At 63.6% G+C, this 14,633-nt stretch overlaps 4 non-coding genes across 4 annotated transcripts; all 4 read right to left on the bottom strand.

Moving 5' to 3' along the window:
• Positions 1–119, bottom strand: LOC142868369 (5S ribosomal RNA). Its single transcript, XR_012917387.1, has one exon. It is a non-coding gene; the product is annotated as a 5S ribosomal RNA (ribosomal RNA).
• Positions 120–3,905: 3,786 nt separating this feature from the next.
• LOC142868368 (5S ribosomal RNA) lies at positions 3,906–4,024 on the bottom strand. Its single transcript, XR_012917386.1, has one exon. It is a non-coding gene; the product is annotated as a 5S ribosomal RNA (ribosomal RNA).
• Positions 4,025–7,808: 3,784 nt separating this feature from the next.
• Positions 7,809–7,927, bottom strand: LOC142868367 (5S ribosomal RNA). The gene has a single exon (XR_012917385.1). It is a non-coding gene; the product is annotated as a 5S ribosomal RNA (ribosomal RNA).
• A 3,787-nt stretch (positions 7,928–11,714) lies between these two features.
• On the bottom strand, positions 11,715–11,833 carry LOC142868365 (5S ribosomal RNA). The gene has a single exon (XR_012917383.1). It is a non-coding gene; the product is annotated as a 5S ribosomal RNA (ribosomal RNA).
• Between the last annotated feature and the right edge of the window lie 2,800 nt (positions 11,834–14,633).

The raw sequence follows: 14,633 nt of genomic DNA, 5'->3' as shown, positions 1-14,633 counted from the left end.
AGCCTGTGGCACCCGGTATTCCCAGGCGGTCTCCCATCCAAGTACTAACCAGGCCCGACCCTGCTTAGCTTCCGAGACCAGACGAGATCGGGGGCGTTCAGGGTGGTGTGGCCCTAGACGGCGGCGGAGGGCGCCCCTGCCCCGCTCGAGAAGCCGAGCCTCTCTGGGCTTCCCCGCCGCCGCCTCCCGCCCCAGGCCCCGCGCCGGGCCGGGCCGGGCCGGTTGAGTTCGCCGGCCGGGTCCCGCTGGCTCCCAGGGACGGGGGTGATGGGCGGGGCGGGGCGGGGCGGGGCGGGGCGGGGTGGGGGGCTGTCTCTCTATACACACACACACACACACTCACACTCACTCACACTCACACAAGATGCGCCTCCACGGCTGGACTCGCCAAGGTGGAGCCCTCCCAGCCCCCCTCGTCTCCTCGCCCGGCCTCCTTCACCTACCCGCTGCCCACCCCCAGCGCGTCGCTGCCGCTGACTGCGCACGCGCGGGACGCTCGCCCTTTGACCCCAGCCAGGGGCCGCCCTCCCCCACAACCCCTTTCAGCTGCGCCCCCCCCCTCGCCCTGTGGGTGGGCTGCCGCCTATTCCCCCGGGCCAGGGCTGGGGCACAGCCAGTGTATGGGGCGTCTCTCTCTGGGGATGTGTCCCATGGGTGGGGTGGGGTGGCGTGGTTTGGGGGGCGCTGAAGAAATCAGTCCCCTCCATCTCCTACCTCTGGAAAACGCCCAAGCCCGTGGAGAACTGCCGGCACCGCTTCGTGGGGGCCGGGACCCTCCTCCGTGTCCTCCTGTGGCCCAGTCCAACGGGCCTGGGCCTGGCCGGGGCTGCATTGGACCCCGACCACCCTGGCGTGTGGACTCGCTAAAAATCGGCCATTAGATATTGGATTCCAGCTTCCTGGAGGTCATTTCACTAATGAGTGCACCGGAAAGAGTTTCCTAATCCATCTGTGAGGGTGGCAACTGAAAGAGAATTTTAAAGCTGACAGAATAGGCGAGGGAAGGCATAGGAGATTTCCACACCCAGCAAGGAAGACTTTCCCGAAATGGAAGAAAGAAACGAGCAAACAGAGACACCGGTAGCCCGCCCGGAAAAGAGTCTGCCCCTGAGAGAAAGCACCCTGACCAGGTTCACCCGTGGGTGGGTGGCGAGCCAGCGGCATTCAGAAGAGCGAGGCCCGCAGTCTGTGCGGAAGACACCTGCGCTCGGGTGTGTGTGGCGGCGCGATTCACAAGCAGCTCTAGATGTTAAACCAAGGAGAAGCCAGGGAGTTCCCAACGCCCCAGGTGTCCTCAGCCCACGACTGGCTGCTGTGGGAATGCGAAGCCCGGCTCCTTGTCTCAGAGCGGGGTTCCCAGGAGGATCAGGCTGAAGCTGGGACTTGGCCTCAAAGTGTCCCCTCGCATGGCCACCCCCTTCCCCTTCCTGCTCCTCTACTCCTGGTGCCCCTCCATCCAGGGGCCAGACCTTAAAGAGTCACCGCAAGAGAATCCTGGTCCCAAAGGAGCCTTCTGGGGGACCGGTGCTGAGAGAGGTTGTGGGCATGGCCCGCTGGGGCTCTGCCCGACCCAGGGCTGAGAGATGCCACCTCCCAGCTCTGGGTCCCTGCAGGAAGTGTTGGCAAGCACAGGGCCGGTCCTCCAAAGGCCCAGGTGCAGGGAGCCCAGGCCAAGCAGCCTGTGGAAGAAGCCACTTGCCGTGCCACCCCGGGAACAGGACTGCAGGCCCCGGCCCTTCCCACCTCCTCCTCCTCCTCCTCCTCCGCCCCGCACCCCCCCCCCCGACATGGCACAGGGCTCAGAGACACCTCAGACTCTTGCTACCCAAAGTGCAAAGGGCATCAGTTGCTCCTCCAAACCCCCCGCCCAGCAGACCGCGTTGTCCAGCCAGCCCCCGGGCCTCCCTGGGGTGCCCAGCACAAAAGTGCAGACACCCACCGGACCCTCAGTCTCAGTTTTCGGAGGTTTTTGCCACTCTAAGGACCCGCAGGCCAGCTGGGCCTTCGGGCAGGACAGAGAGCCCCGGAATCCGACGTGGAGAGCTGCGTGTACGTCCCCATCAGGAGGCGGTCCCCACCTCCGCGGCTCTCCCCTTGCGGGGAGCGGCAGCCCAGCCGGCAGCCGCAGGGCCTCAGGGAAGACACCAGGCTGGGCCCCCGCGGCACAGCGGGGGCACGTCCCCCGCACTCACGCGACTTAGGGACGGCTGCTGGAGACTGCTGCGGCCACCCTGCTGCCGGGTTTCTGGAGGGCTTCCTGGAAGCAGCATCCACACCAAGCCCTTGGAAGGCCCAGGCGACGGAGGAGCCGGTCAGGCAGGGGCCGAGGACGGTGAGAGGCCGGGCGGGAAGGAGCGTGTCAGGCAGGGGCAGAGGACGGTGACCGGCCGGGCGGGGAGGAGCCGGTCAGGCGGGGGCCCAGGACAGTGACGGGCCTGGCCGGGGAGGAGTGCGTCAGGCAGGGGCAGAGGAGACGGGCTGGGTAAGGGTTAGGGTTACAGTTAGGGCACAATTCACAATCCCAAAGACGTGGAAGCGACCCGAGTGCCCATCCATCCAGGAGTGCATCAATAAAATGTGGCGCGTGGACACCACGGAGTGCCATTCGGCTGTGAGGAGCAGCGGTGAGAGGGCGCCTCTCGTGTTCTCCTGGCCAGAGCTGGAACCCGTTCCAGGAAGCCAAGTATCCCAAGAATGGACACACGAGCACCACGTGAGCGCGCTCACCAGCAAATTGGTACGAACGGATGGACGCCTAAGTGGACAGAGAGGAATCACCTTCATCGGGTGGGTGTCGGGCGGGTGGGGGGAGGGGAGGGGCATACACATCCATTAGGCATGGGGTGGGTGCGCACCGACTGGGGGATGGGCGCACTTGAAGCTCTGACCCGAGGGGGGAGGCTTGGAGAGGGCAAGGCACCCGACCTTAACATTGGTACCCCCACAATACGCTGGAACAACATGAGAGGTATATGAATAAGAACACAGGGGGGGCCGGGCGCGGTGGCTCACGCCTGTAATCCTAGCTCTCTGGGAGGCCGAGGCGGGCGGATTGCTCCAGGTCAGGAGTTCGAAACCAGCCTGAGCAAGAGCGAGACCCCGTCTCTACTAAAAATAGAAAGAAATTAATTGGCCAACTAATATATATAGAAAAACACAGCCGGGCGTGGTGGTGCATGCCTGTAGTCCCAACTACTCGGGAGGCTGAGGCAGCAGGATTGCTTGAGCCCGGAGATTGAGGTTGCTGTGAGCTAGGCTGACGCCATGGCACTCACTCTAGCCTGGGCAGCAAAACGAGACTCTGTCTCAAAAAAAAAAAAAAAAAAAAGAACACAGGGGGGAGGGCGGCACGGGCAACACATGTCACCTGAATACTTGTACTCCCATCATCTGCTTGAAAAGAGAGAGAAAAGAAAATGCAATCCTAGAGGTAAGAGACACTTTTTAAACATAATGAATCCGAAGAGAAAAGTAAAAGGAGGCCTGTGGAGCAGGTCTGGGTGTGACTCCGGATCCCCCAACATCAGGTGCCACCACCAAAGATTCCTGCGTGTAGCCCATAGAACCCCAAAAGCAACGGGACGAGTTCTGGTCACATACTCCCTCAAAATGACATCCTGGCCTTCTTCTGGAACTCCCTCCCCTCTCAGACTCTCAAGGTTTCCTCCAGCGTGTCGGTTCCCACAGAGCAGACCTTTGGTCTGAGACCTGACAGTCCAGATGCCACGCATGCTGCCGCGTGGCGGCGGTGTCGCGGCTTGGGACAAGAGGAGGCCCCACGGTGCGGGCTGGGGCGCCAGGCACCGCGCGGCGCTGAGGGTGGGGGTGACCCCCACCCCGGGCCGCCGCCTCGCTCCCAGAAAGGGGACAGAACAAGAGGCAAGAAAAAAAAAAAAAAAAGCAGCAGCCTGTGGCACCCGGTATTCCCAGGCGGTCTCCCATCCAAGTACTAACCAGGCCCGACCCTGCTTAGCTTCCGAGACCAGACGAGATCGGGGGCGTTCAGGGTGGTGTGGCCCTAGACGGCGGCGGAGGGCGCCCCTGCCCCGCTCGAGAAGCCGAGCCTCTCTGGGCTTCCCCGCCGCCGCCTCCCGCCCCAGGCCCCGCGCCGGGCCGGGCCGGGCCGGTTGAGTTCGCCGGCCGGGTCCCGCTGGCTCCCAGGGACGGGGGTGATGGGCGGGGCGGGGCGGGGCGGGGCGGGGCGGGGTGGGGGGCTGTCTCTCTATACACACACACACACACACTCACACTCACTCACACTCACACAAGATGCGCCTCCACGGCTGGACTCGCCAAGGTGGAGCCCTCCCAGCCCCCCTCGTCTCCTCGCCCGGCCTCCTTCACCTACCCGCTGCCCACCCCCAGCGCGTCGCTGCCGCTGACTGCGCACGCGCGGGACGCTCGCCCTTTGACCCCAGCCAGGGGCCGCCCTCCCCCACAACCCCTTTCAGCTGCGCCCCCCCCCTCGCCCTGTGGGTGGGCTGCCGCCTATTCCCCCGGGCCAGGGCTGGGGCACAGCCAGTGTATGGGGCGTCTCTCTCTGGGGATGTGTCCCATGGGTGGGGTGGGGTGGCGTGGTTTGGGGGGCGCTGAAGAAATCAGTCCCCTCCATCTCCTACCTCTGGAAAACGCCCAAGCCCGTGGAGAACTGCCGGCACCGCTTCGTGGGGGCCGGGACCCTCCTCCGTGTCCTCCTGTGGCCCAGTCCAACGGGCCTGGGCCTGGCCGGGGCTGCATTGGACCCCGACCACCCTGGCGTGTGGACTCGCTAAAAATCGGCCATTAGATATTGGATTCCAGCTTCCTGGAGGTCATTTCACTAATGAGTGCACCGGAAAGAGTTTCCTAATCCATCTGTGAGGGTGGCAACTGAAAGAGAATTTTAAAGCTGACAGAATAGGCGAGGGAAGGCATAGGAGATTTCCACACCCAGCAAGGAAGACTTTCCCGAAATGGAAGAAAGAAACGAGCAAACAGAGACACCGGTAGCCCGCCCGGAAAAGAGTCTGCCCCTGAGAGAAAGCACCCTGACCAGGTTCACCCGTGGGTGGGTGGCGAGCCAGCGGCATTCAGAAGAGCGAGGCCCGCAGTCTGTGCGGAAGACACCTGCGCTCGGGTGTGTGTGGCGGCGCGATTCACAAGCAGCTCTAGATGTTAAACCAAGGAGAAGCCAGGGAGTTCCCAACGCCCCAGGTGTCCTCAGCCCACGACTGGCTGCTGTGGGAATGCGAAGCCCGGCTCCTTGTCTCAGAGCGGGGTTCCCAGGAGGATCAGGCTGAAGCTGGGACTTGGCCTCAAAGTGTCCCCTCGCATGGCCACCCCCTTCCCCTTCCTGCTCCTCTACTCCTGGTGCCCCTCCATCCAGGGGCCAGACCTTAAAGAGTCACCGCAAGAGAATCCTGGTCCCAAAGGAGCCTTCTGGGGGACCGGTGCTGAGAGAGGTTGTGGGCATGGCCCGCTGGGGCTCTGCCCGACCCAGGGCTGAGAGATGCCACCTCCCAGCTCTGGGTCCCTGCAGGAAGTGTTGGCAAGCACAGGGCCGGTCCTCCAAAGGCCCAGGTGCAGGGAGCCCAGGCCAAGCAGCCTGTGGAAGAAGCCACTTGCCGTGCCACCCCGGGAACAGGACTGCAGGCCCCGGCCCTTCCCACCTCCTCCTCCTCCTCCTCCTCCGCCCCGCACCCCCCCCCGACATGGCACAGGGCTCAGAGACACCTCAGACTCTTGCTACCCAAAGTGCAAAGGGCATCAGTTGCTCCTCCAAACCCCCCGCCCAGCAGACCGCGTTGTCCAGCCAGCCCCCGGGCCTCCCTGGGGTGCCCAGCACAAAAGTGCAGACACCCACCGGACCCTCAGTCTCAGTTTTCGGAGGTTTTTGCCACTCTAAGGACCCGCAGGCCAGCTGGGCCTTCGGGCAGGACAGAGAGCCCCGGAATCCGACGTGGAGAGCTGCGTGTACGTCCCCATCAGGAGGCGGTCCCCACCTCCGCGGCTCTCCCCTTGCGGGGAGCGGCAGCCCAGCCGGCAGCCGCAGGGCCTCAGGGAAGACACCAGGCTGGGCCCCCGCGGCACAGCGGGGGCACGTCCCCCGCACTCACGCGACTTAGGGACGGCTGCTGGAGACTGCTGCGGCCACCCTGCTGCCGGGTTTCTGGAGGGCTTCCTGGAAGCAGCATCCACACCAAGCCCTTGGAAGGCCCAGGCGACGGAGGAGCCGGTCAGGCAGGGGCCGAGGACGGTGAGAGGCCGGGCGGGAAGGAGCGTGTCAGGCAGGGGCAGAGGACGGTGACCGGCCGGGCGGGGAGGAGCCGGTCAGGCGGGGGCCCAGGACAGTGACGGGCCTGGCCGGGGAGGAGTGCGTCAGGCAGGGGCAGAGGAGACGGGCTGGGTAAGGGTTAGGGTTACAGTTAGGGCACAATTCACAATCCCAAAGACGTGGAAGCGACCCGAGTGCCCATCCATCCAGGAGTGCATCAATAAAATGTGGCGCGTGGACACCACGGAGTGCCATTCGGCTGTGAGGAGCAGCGGTGAGAGGGCGCCTCTCGTGTTCTCCTGGCCAGAGCTGGAACCCGTTCCAGGAAGCCAAGTATCCCAAGAATGGACACACGAGCACCACGTGAGCGCGCTCACCAGCAAATTGGTACGAACGGATGGACGCCTAAGTGGACAGAGAGGAATCACCTTCATCGGGTGGGTGTCGGGCGGGTGGGGGGAGGGGAGGGGCATACACATCCATTAGGCATGGGGTGGGTGCGCACCGACTGGGGGATGGGCGCACTTGAAGCTCTGACCCGAGGGGGGAGGCTTGGAGAGGGCAAGGCACCCGACCTTAACATTGGTACCCCCACAATACGCTGGAACAACATGAGAGGTATATGAATAAGAACACAGGGGGGGCCGGGCGCGGTGGCTCACGCCTGTAATCCTAGCTCTCTGGGAGGCCGAGGCGGGCGGATTGCTCCAGGTCAGGAGTTCGAAACCAGCCTGAGCAAGAGCGAGACCCCGTCTCTACTAAAAATAGAAAGAAATTAATTGGCCAACTAATATATATAGAAAAACACAGCCGGGCGTGGTGGTGCATGCCTGTAGTCCCAACTACTCGGGAGGCTGAGGCAGCAGGATTGCTTGAGCCCGGAGATTGAGGTTGCTGTGAGCTAGGCTGACGCCATGGCACTCACTCTAGCCTGGGCAGCAAAACGAGACTCTGTCTCAAAAAAAAAAAAAAAAAAAGAACACAGGGGGGAGGGCGGCACGGGCAACACATGTCACCTGAATACTTGTACTCCCATCATCTGCTTGAAAAGAGAGAGAAAAGAAAATGCAATCCTAGAGGTAAGAGACACTTTTTAAACATAATGAATCCGAAGAGAAAAGTAAAAGGAGGCCTGTGGAGCAGGTCTGGGTGTGACTCCGGATCCCCCAACATCAGGTGCCACCACCAAAGATTCCTGCGTGTAGCCCATAGAACCCCAAAAGCAACGGGACGAGTTCTGGTCACATACTCCCTCAAAATGACATCCTGGCCTTCTTCTGGAACTCCCTCCCCTCTCAGACTCTCAAGGTTTCCTCCAGCGTGTCGGTTCCCACAGAGCAGACCTTTGGTCTGAGACCTGACAGTCCAGATGCCACGCATGCTGCCGCGTGGCGGCGGTGTCGCGGCTTGGGACAAGAGGAGGCCCCACGGTGCGGGCTGGGGCGCCAGGCACCGCGCGGGCGCTGAGGGTGGGGGTGACCCCCACCCCGGGCCGCCGCCTCGCTCCCAGAAAGGGGACAGAACAAGAGGCAAGAAAAAAAAAAAAAAAAGCAGCAGCCTGTGGCACCCGGTATTCCCAGGCGGTCTCCCATCCAAGTACTAACCAGGCCCGACCCTGCTTAGCTTCCGAGACCAGACGAGATCGGGGGCGTTCAGGGTGGTGTGGCCCTAGACGGCGGCGGAGGGCGCCCCTGCCCCGCTCGAGAAGCCGAGCCTCTCTGGGCTTCCCCGCCGCCGCCTCCCGCCCCAGGCCCCGCGCCGGGCCGGGCCGGGCCGGTTGAGTTCGCCGGCCGGGTCCCGCTGGCTCCCAGGGACGGGGGTGATGGGCGGGGCGGGGCGGGGCGGGGCGGGGCGGGGTGGGGGGCTGTCTCTCTATACACACACACACACACACTCACACTCACTCACACTCACACAAGATGCGCCTCCACGGCTGGACTCGCCAAGGTGGAGCCCTCCCAGCCCCCCTCGTCTCCTCGCCCGGCCTCCTTCACCTACCCGCTGCCCACCCCCAGCGCGTCGCTGCCGCTGACTGCGCACGCGCGGGACGCTCGCCCTTTGACCCCAGCCAGGGGCCGCCCTCCCCCACAACCCCTTTCAGCTGCGCCCCCCCCCTCGCCCTGTGGGTGGGCTGCCGCCTATTCCCCCGGGCCAGGGCTGGGGCACAGCCAGTGTATGGGGCGTCTCTCTCTGGGGATGTGTCCCATGGGTGGGGTGGGGTGGCGTGGTTTGGGGGGCGCTGAAGAAATCAGTCCCCTCCATCTCCTACCTCTGGAAAACGCCCAAGCCCGTGGAGAACTGCCGGCACCGCTTCGTGGGGGCCGGGACCCTCCTCCGTGTCCTCCTGTGGCCCAGTCCAACGGGCCTGGGCCTGGCCGGGGCTGCATTGGACCCCGACCACCCTGGCGTGTGGACTCGCTAAAAATCGGCCATTAGATATTGGATTCCAGCTTCCTGGAGGTCATTTCACTAATGAGTGCACCGGAAAGAGTTTCCTAATCCATCTGTGAGGGTGGCAACTGAAAGAGAATTTTAAAGCTGACAGAATAGGCGAGGGAAGGCATAGGAGATTTCCACACCCAGCAAGGAAGACTTTCCCGAAATGGAAGAAAGAAACGAGCAAACAGAGACACCGGTAGCCCGCCCGGAAAAGAGTCTGCCCCTGAGAGAAAGCACCCTGACCAGGTTCACCCGTGGGTGGGTGGCGAGCTAGCGGCATTCAGAAGAGCGAGGCCCGCAGTCTGTGCGGAAGACACCTGCGCTCGGGTGTGTGTGGCGGCGCGATTCACAAGCAGCTCTAGATGTTAAACCAAGGAGAAGCCAGGGAGTTCCCAACGCCCCAGGTGTCCTCAGCCCACGACTGGCTGCTGTGGGAATGCGAAGCCCGGCTCCTTGTCTCAGAGCGGGGTTCCCAGGAGGATCAGGCTGAAGCTGGGACTTGGCCTCAAAGTGTCCCCTCGCATGGCCACCCCCTTCCCCTTCCTGCTCCTCTACTCCTGGTGCCCCTCCATCCAGGGGCCAGACCTTAAAGAGTCACCGCAAGAGAATCCTGGTCCCAAAGGAGCCTTCTGGGGGACCGGTGCTGAGAGAGGTTGTGGGCATGGCCCGCTGGGGCTCTGCCCGACCCAGGGCTGAGAGATGCCACCTCCCAGCTCTGGGTCCCTGCAGGAAGTGTTGGCAAGCACAGGGCCGGTCCTCCAAAGGCCCAGGTGCAGGGAGCCCAGGCCAAGCAGCCTGTGGAAGAAGCCACTTGCCGTGCCACCCCGGGAACAGGACTGCAGGCCCCGGCCCTTCCCACCTCCTCCTCCTCCTCCTCCTCCGCCCCGCACCCCCCCCCCCCGACATGGCACAGGGCTCAGAGACACCTCAGACTCTTGCTACCCAAAGTGCAAAGGGCATCAGTTGCTCCTCCAAACCCCCCGCCCAGCAGACCGCGTTGTCCAGCCAGCCCCCGGGCCTCCCTGGGGTGCCCAGCACAAAAGTGCAGACACCCACCGGACCCTCAGTCTCAGTTTTCGGAGGTTTTTGCCACTCTAAGGACCCGCAGGCCAGCTGGGCCTTCGGGCAGGACAGAGAGCCCCGGAATCCGACGTGGAGAGCTGCGTGTACGTCCCCATCAGGAGGCGGTCCCCACCTCCGCGGCTCTCCCCTTGCGGGGAGCGGCAGCCCAGCCGGCAGCCGCAGGGCCTCAGGGAAGACACCAGGCTGGGCCCCCGCGGCACAGCGGGGGCACGTCCCCCGCACTCACGCGACTTAGGGACGGCTGCTGGAGACTGCTGCGGCCACCCTGCTGCCGGGTTTCTGGAGGGCTTCCTGGAAGCAGCATCCACACCAAGCCCTTGGAAGGCCCAGGCGACGGAGGAGCCGGTCAGGCAGGGGCCGAGGACGGTGAGAGGCCGGGCGGGAAGGAGCGTGTCAGGCAGGGGCAGAGGACGGTGACCGGCCGGGCGGGGAGGAGCCGGTCAGGCGGGGGCCCAGGACAGTGACGGGCCTGGCCGGGGAGGAGTGCGTCAGGCAGGGGCAGAGGAGACGGGCTGGGTAAGGGTTAGGGTTACAGTTAGGGCACAATTCACAATCCCAAAGACGTGGAAGCGACCCGAGTGCCCATCCATCCAGGAGTGCATCAATAAAATGTGGCGCGTGGACACCACGGAGTGCCATTCGGCTGTGAGGAGCAGCGGTGAGAGGGCGCCTCTCGTGTTCTCCTGGCCAGAGCTGGAACCCGTTCCAGGAAGCCAAGTATCCCAAGAATGGACACACGAGCACCACGTGAGCGCGCTCACCAGCAAATTGGTACGAACGGATGGACGCCTAAGTGGACAGAGAGGAATCACCTTCATCGGGTGGGTGTCGGGCGGGTGGGGGGAGGGGAGGGGCATACACATCCATTAGGCATGGGGTGGGTGCGCACCGACTGGGGGATGGGCGCACTTGAAGCTCTGACCCGAGGGGGGAGGCTTGGAGAGGGCAAGGCACCCGACCTTAACATTGGTACCCCCACAATACGCTGGAACAACATGAGAGGTATATGAATAAGAACACAGGGGGGGCCGGGCGCGGTGGCTCACGCCTGTAATCCTAGCTCTCTGGGAGGCCGAGGCGGGCGGATTGCTCCAGGTCAGGAGTTCGAAACCAGCCTGAGCAAGAGCGAGACCCCGTCTCTACTAAAAATAGAAAGAAATTAATTGGCCAACTAATATATATAGAAAAACACAGCCGGGCGTGGTGGTGCATGCCTGTAGTCCCAACTACTCGGGAGGCTGAGGCAGCAGGATTGCTTGAGCCCGGAGATTGAGGTTGCTGTGAGCTAGGCTGACGCCATGGCACTCACTCTAGCCTGGGCAGCAAAACGAGACTCTGTCTCAAAAAAAAAAAAAAAAAAAGAACACAGGGGGGAGGGCGGCACGGGCAACACATGTCACCTGAATACTTGTACTCCCATCATCTGCTTGAAAAGAGAGAGAAAAGAAAATGCAATCCTAGAGGTAAGAGACACTTTTTAAACATAATGAATCCGAAGAGAAAAGTAAAAGGAGGCCTGTGGAGCAGGTCTGGGTGTGACTCCGGATCCCCCAACATCAGGTGCCACCACCAAAGATTCCTGCGTGTAGCCCATAGAACCCCAAAAGCAACGGGACGAGTTCTGGTCACATACTCCCTCAAAATGACATCCTGGCCTTCTTCTGGAACTCCCTCCCCTCTCAGACTCTCAAGGTTTCCTCCAGCGTGTCGGTTCCCACAGAGCAGACCTTTGGTCTGAGACCTGACAGTCCAGATGCCACGCATGCTGCCGCGTGGCGGCGGTGTCGCGGCTTGGGACAAGAGGAGGCCCCACGGTGCGGGCTGGGGCGCCAGGCACCGCGCGGGCGCTGAGGGTGGGGGTGACCCCCACCCCGGGCCGCCGCCTCGCTCCCAGAAAGGGGACAGAACAAGAGGCAAGAAAAAAAAAAAAAAAAGCAGCAGCCTGTGGCACCCGGTATTCCCAGGCGGTCTCCCATCCAAGTACTAACCAGGCCCGACCCTGCTTAGCTTCCGAGACCAGACGAGATCGGGGGCGTTCAGGGTGGTGTGGCCCTAGACGGCGGCGGAGGGCGCCCCTGCCCCGCTCGAGAAGCCGAGCCTCTCTGGGCTTCCCCGCCGCCGCCTCCCGCCCCAGGCCCCGCGCCGGGCCGGGCCGGGCCGGTTGAGTTCGCCGGCCGGGTCCCGCTGGCTCCCAGGGACGGGGGTGATGGGCGGGGCGGGGCGGGGCGGGGTGGGGGGCTGTCTCTCTATACACACACACACACACACTCACACTCACTCACACTCACACAAGATGCGCCTCCACGGCTGGACTCGCCAAGGTGGAGCCCTCCCAGCCCCCCTCGTCTCCTCGCCCGGCCTCCTTCACCTACCCGCTGCCCACCCCCAGCGCGTCGCTGCCGCTGACTGCGCACGCGCGGGACGCTCGCCCTTTGACCCCAGCCAGGGGCCGCCCTCCCCCACAACCCCTTTCAGCTGCGCCCCCCCCCTCGCCCTGTGGGTGGGCTGCCGCCTATTCCCCCGGGCCAGGGCTGGGGCACAGCCAGTGTATGGGGCGTCTCTCTCTGGGGATGTGTCCCATGGGTGGGGTGGGGTGGCGTGGTTTGGGGGGCGCTGAAGAAATCAGTCCCCTCCATCTCCTACCTCTGGAAAACGCCCAAGCCCGTGGAGAACTGCCGGCACCGCTTCGTGGGGGCCGGGACCCTCCTCCGTGTCCTCCTGTGGCCCAGTCCAACGGGCCTGGGCCTGGCCGGGGCTGCATTGGACCCCGACCACCCTGGCGTGTGGACTCGCTAAAAATCGGCCATTAGATATTGGATTCCAGCTTCCTGGAGGTCATTTCACTAATGAGTGCACCGGAAAGAGTTTCCTAATCCATCTGTGAGGGTGGCAACTGAAAGAGAATTTTAAAGCTGACAGAATAGGCGAGGGAAGGCATAGGAGATTTCCACACCCAGCAAGGAAGACTTTCCCGAAATGGAAGAAAGAAACGAGCAAACAGAGACACCGGTAGCCCGCCCGGAAAAGAGTCTGCCCCTGAGAGAAAGCACCCTGACCAGGTTCACCCGTGGGTGGGTGGCGAGCTAGCGGCATTCAGAAGAGCGAGGCCCGCAGTCTGTGCGGAAGACACCTGCGCTCGGGTGTGTGTGGCGGCGCGATTCACAAGCAGCTCTAGATGTTAAACCAAGGAGAAGCCAGGGAGTTCCCAACGCCCCAGGTGTCCTCAGCCCACGACTGGCTGCTGTGGGAATGCGAAGCCCGGCTCCTTGTCTCAGAGCGGGGTTCCCAGGAGGATCAGGCTGAAGCTGGGACTTGGCCTCAAAGTGTCCCCTCGCATGGCCACCCCCTTCCCCTTCCTGCTCCTCTACTCCTGGTGCCCCTCCATCCAGGGGCCAGACCTTAAAGAGTCACCGCAAGAGAATCCTGGTCCCAAAGGAGCCTTCTGGGGGACCGGTGCTGAGAGAGGTTGTGGGCATGGCCCGCTGGGGCTCTGCCCGACCCAGGGCTGAGAGATGCCACCTCCCAGCTCTGGGTCCCTGCAGGAAGTGTTGGCAAGCACAGGGCCGGTCCTCCAAAGGCCCAGGTGCAGGGAGCCCAGGCCAAGCAGCCTGTGGAAGAAGCCACTTGCCGTGCCACCCCGGGAACAGGACTGCAGGCCCCGGCCCTTCCCACCTCCTCCTCCTCCTCCTCCTCCGCCCCGCACCCCCCCCCCCCGACATGGCACAGGGCTCAGAGACACCTCAGACTCTTGCTACCCAAAGTGCAAAGGGCATCAGTTGCTCCTCCAAACCCCCCGCCCAGCAGACCGCGTTGTCCAGCCAGCCCCCGGGCCTCCCTGGGGTGCCCAGCACAAAAGTGCAGACACCCACCGGACCCTCAGTCTCAGTTTTCGGAGGTTTTTGCCACTCTAAGGACCCGCAGGCCAGCTGGGCCTTCGGGCAGGACAGAGAGCCCCGGAATCCGACGTGGAGAGCTGCGTGTACGTCCCCATCAGGAGGCGGTCCCCACCTCCGCGGCTCTCCCCTTGCGGGGAGCGGCAGCCCAGCCGGCAGCCGCAGGGCCTCAGGGAAGACACCAGGCTGGGCCCCCGCGGCACAGCGGGGGCACGTCCCCCGCACTCACGCGACTTAGGGACGGCTGCTGGAGACTGCTGCGGCCACCCTGCTGCCGGGTTTCTGGAGGGCTTCCTGGAAGCAGCATCCACACCAAGCCCTTGGAAGGCCCAGGCGACGGAGGAGCCGGTCAGGCAGGGGCCGAGGACGGTGAGAGGCCGGGCGGGAAGGAGCGTGTCAGGCAGGGGCAGAGGACGGTGACCGGCCGGGCGGGGAGGAGCCGGTCAGGCGGGGGCCCAGGACAGTGACGGGCCTGGCCGGGGAGGAGTGCGTCAGGCAGGGGCAGAGGAGACGGGCTGGGTAAGGGTTAGGGTTACAGTTAGGGCACAATTCACAATCCCAAAGACGTGGAAGCGACCCGAGTGCCCATCCATCCAGGAGTGCATCAATAAAATGTGGCGCGTGGACACCACGGAGTGCCATTCGGCTGTGAGGAGCAGCGGTGAGAGGGCGCCTCTCGTGTTCTCCTGGCCAGAGCTGGAACCCGTTCCAGGAAGCCAAGTATCCCAAGAATGGACACACGAGCACCACGTGAGCGCGCTCACCAGCAAATTGGTACGAACGGATGGACGCCTAAGTGGACAGAGAGGAATCACCTTCATCGGGTGGGTGTCGGGCGGGTGGGGGGAGGGGAGGGGCATACACATCCATTAGGCATGGGGTGGGTGCGCACCGACTGGGGGATGGGCGCACTTGAAGCTCTGACCCGAGGGGGGAGGCTTGGAGAGGGCAAGGCACCCGACCTT

The sequence above is a fragment of the Microcebus murinus genome, unplaced genomic scaffold (genome assembly GCF_040939455.1).
Source record: "Microcebus murinus isolate Inina unplaced genomic scaffold, M.murinus_Inina_mat1.0 scaf030_hap2_Mmur4.0, whole genome shotgun sequence".
NCBI classification, from domain to species: domain Eukaryota; kingdom Metazoa; phylum Chordata; class Mammalia; order Primates; family Cheirogaleidae; genus Microcebus; species Microcebus murinus.
Note: the sequence above shows the minus strand (reverse complement) of the source record. Positions and strands in the feature narration are given on the sequence as shown.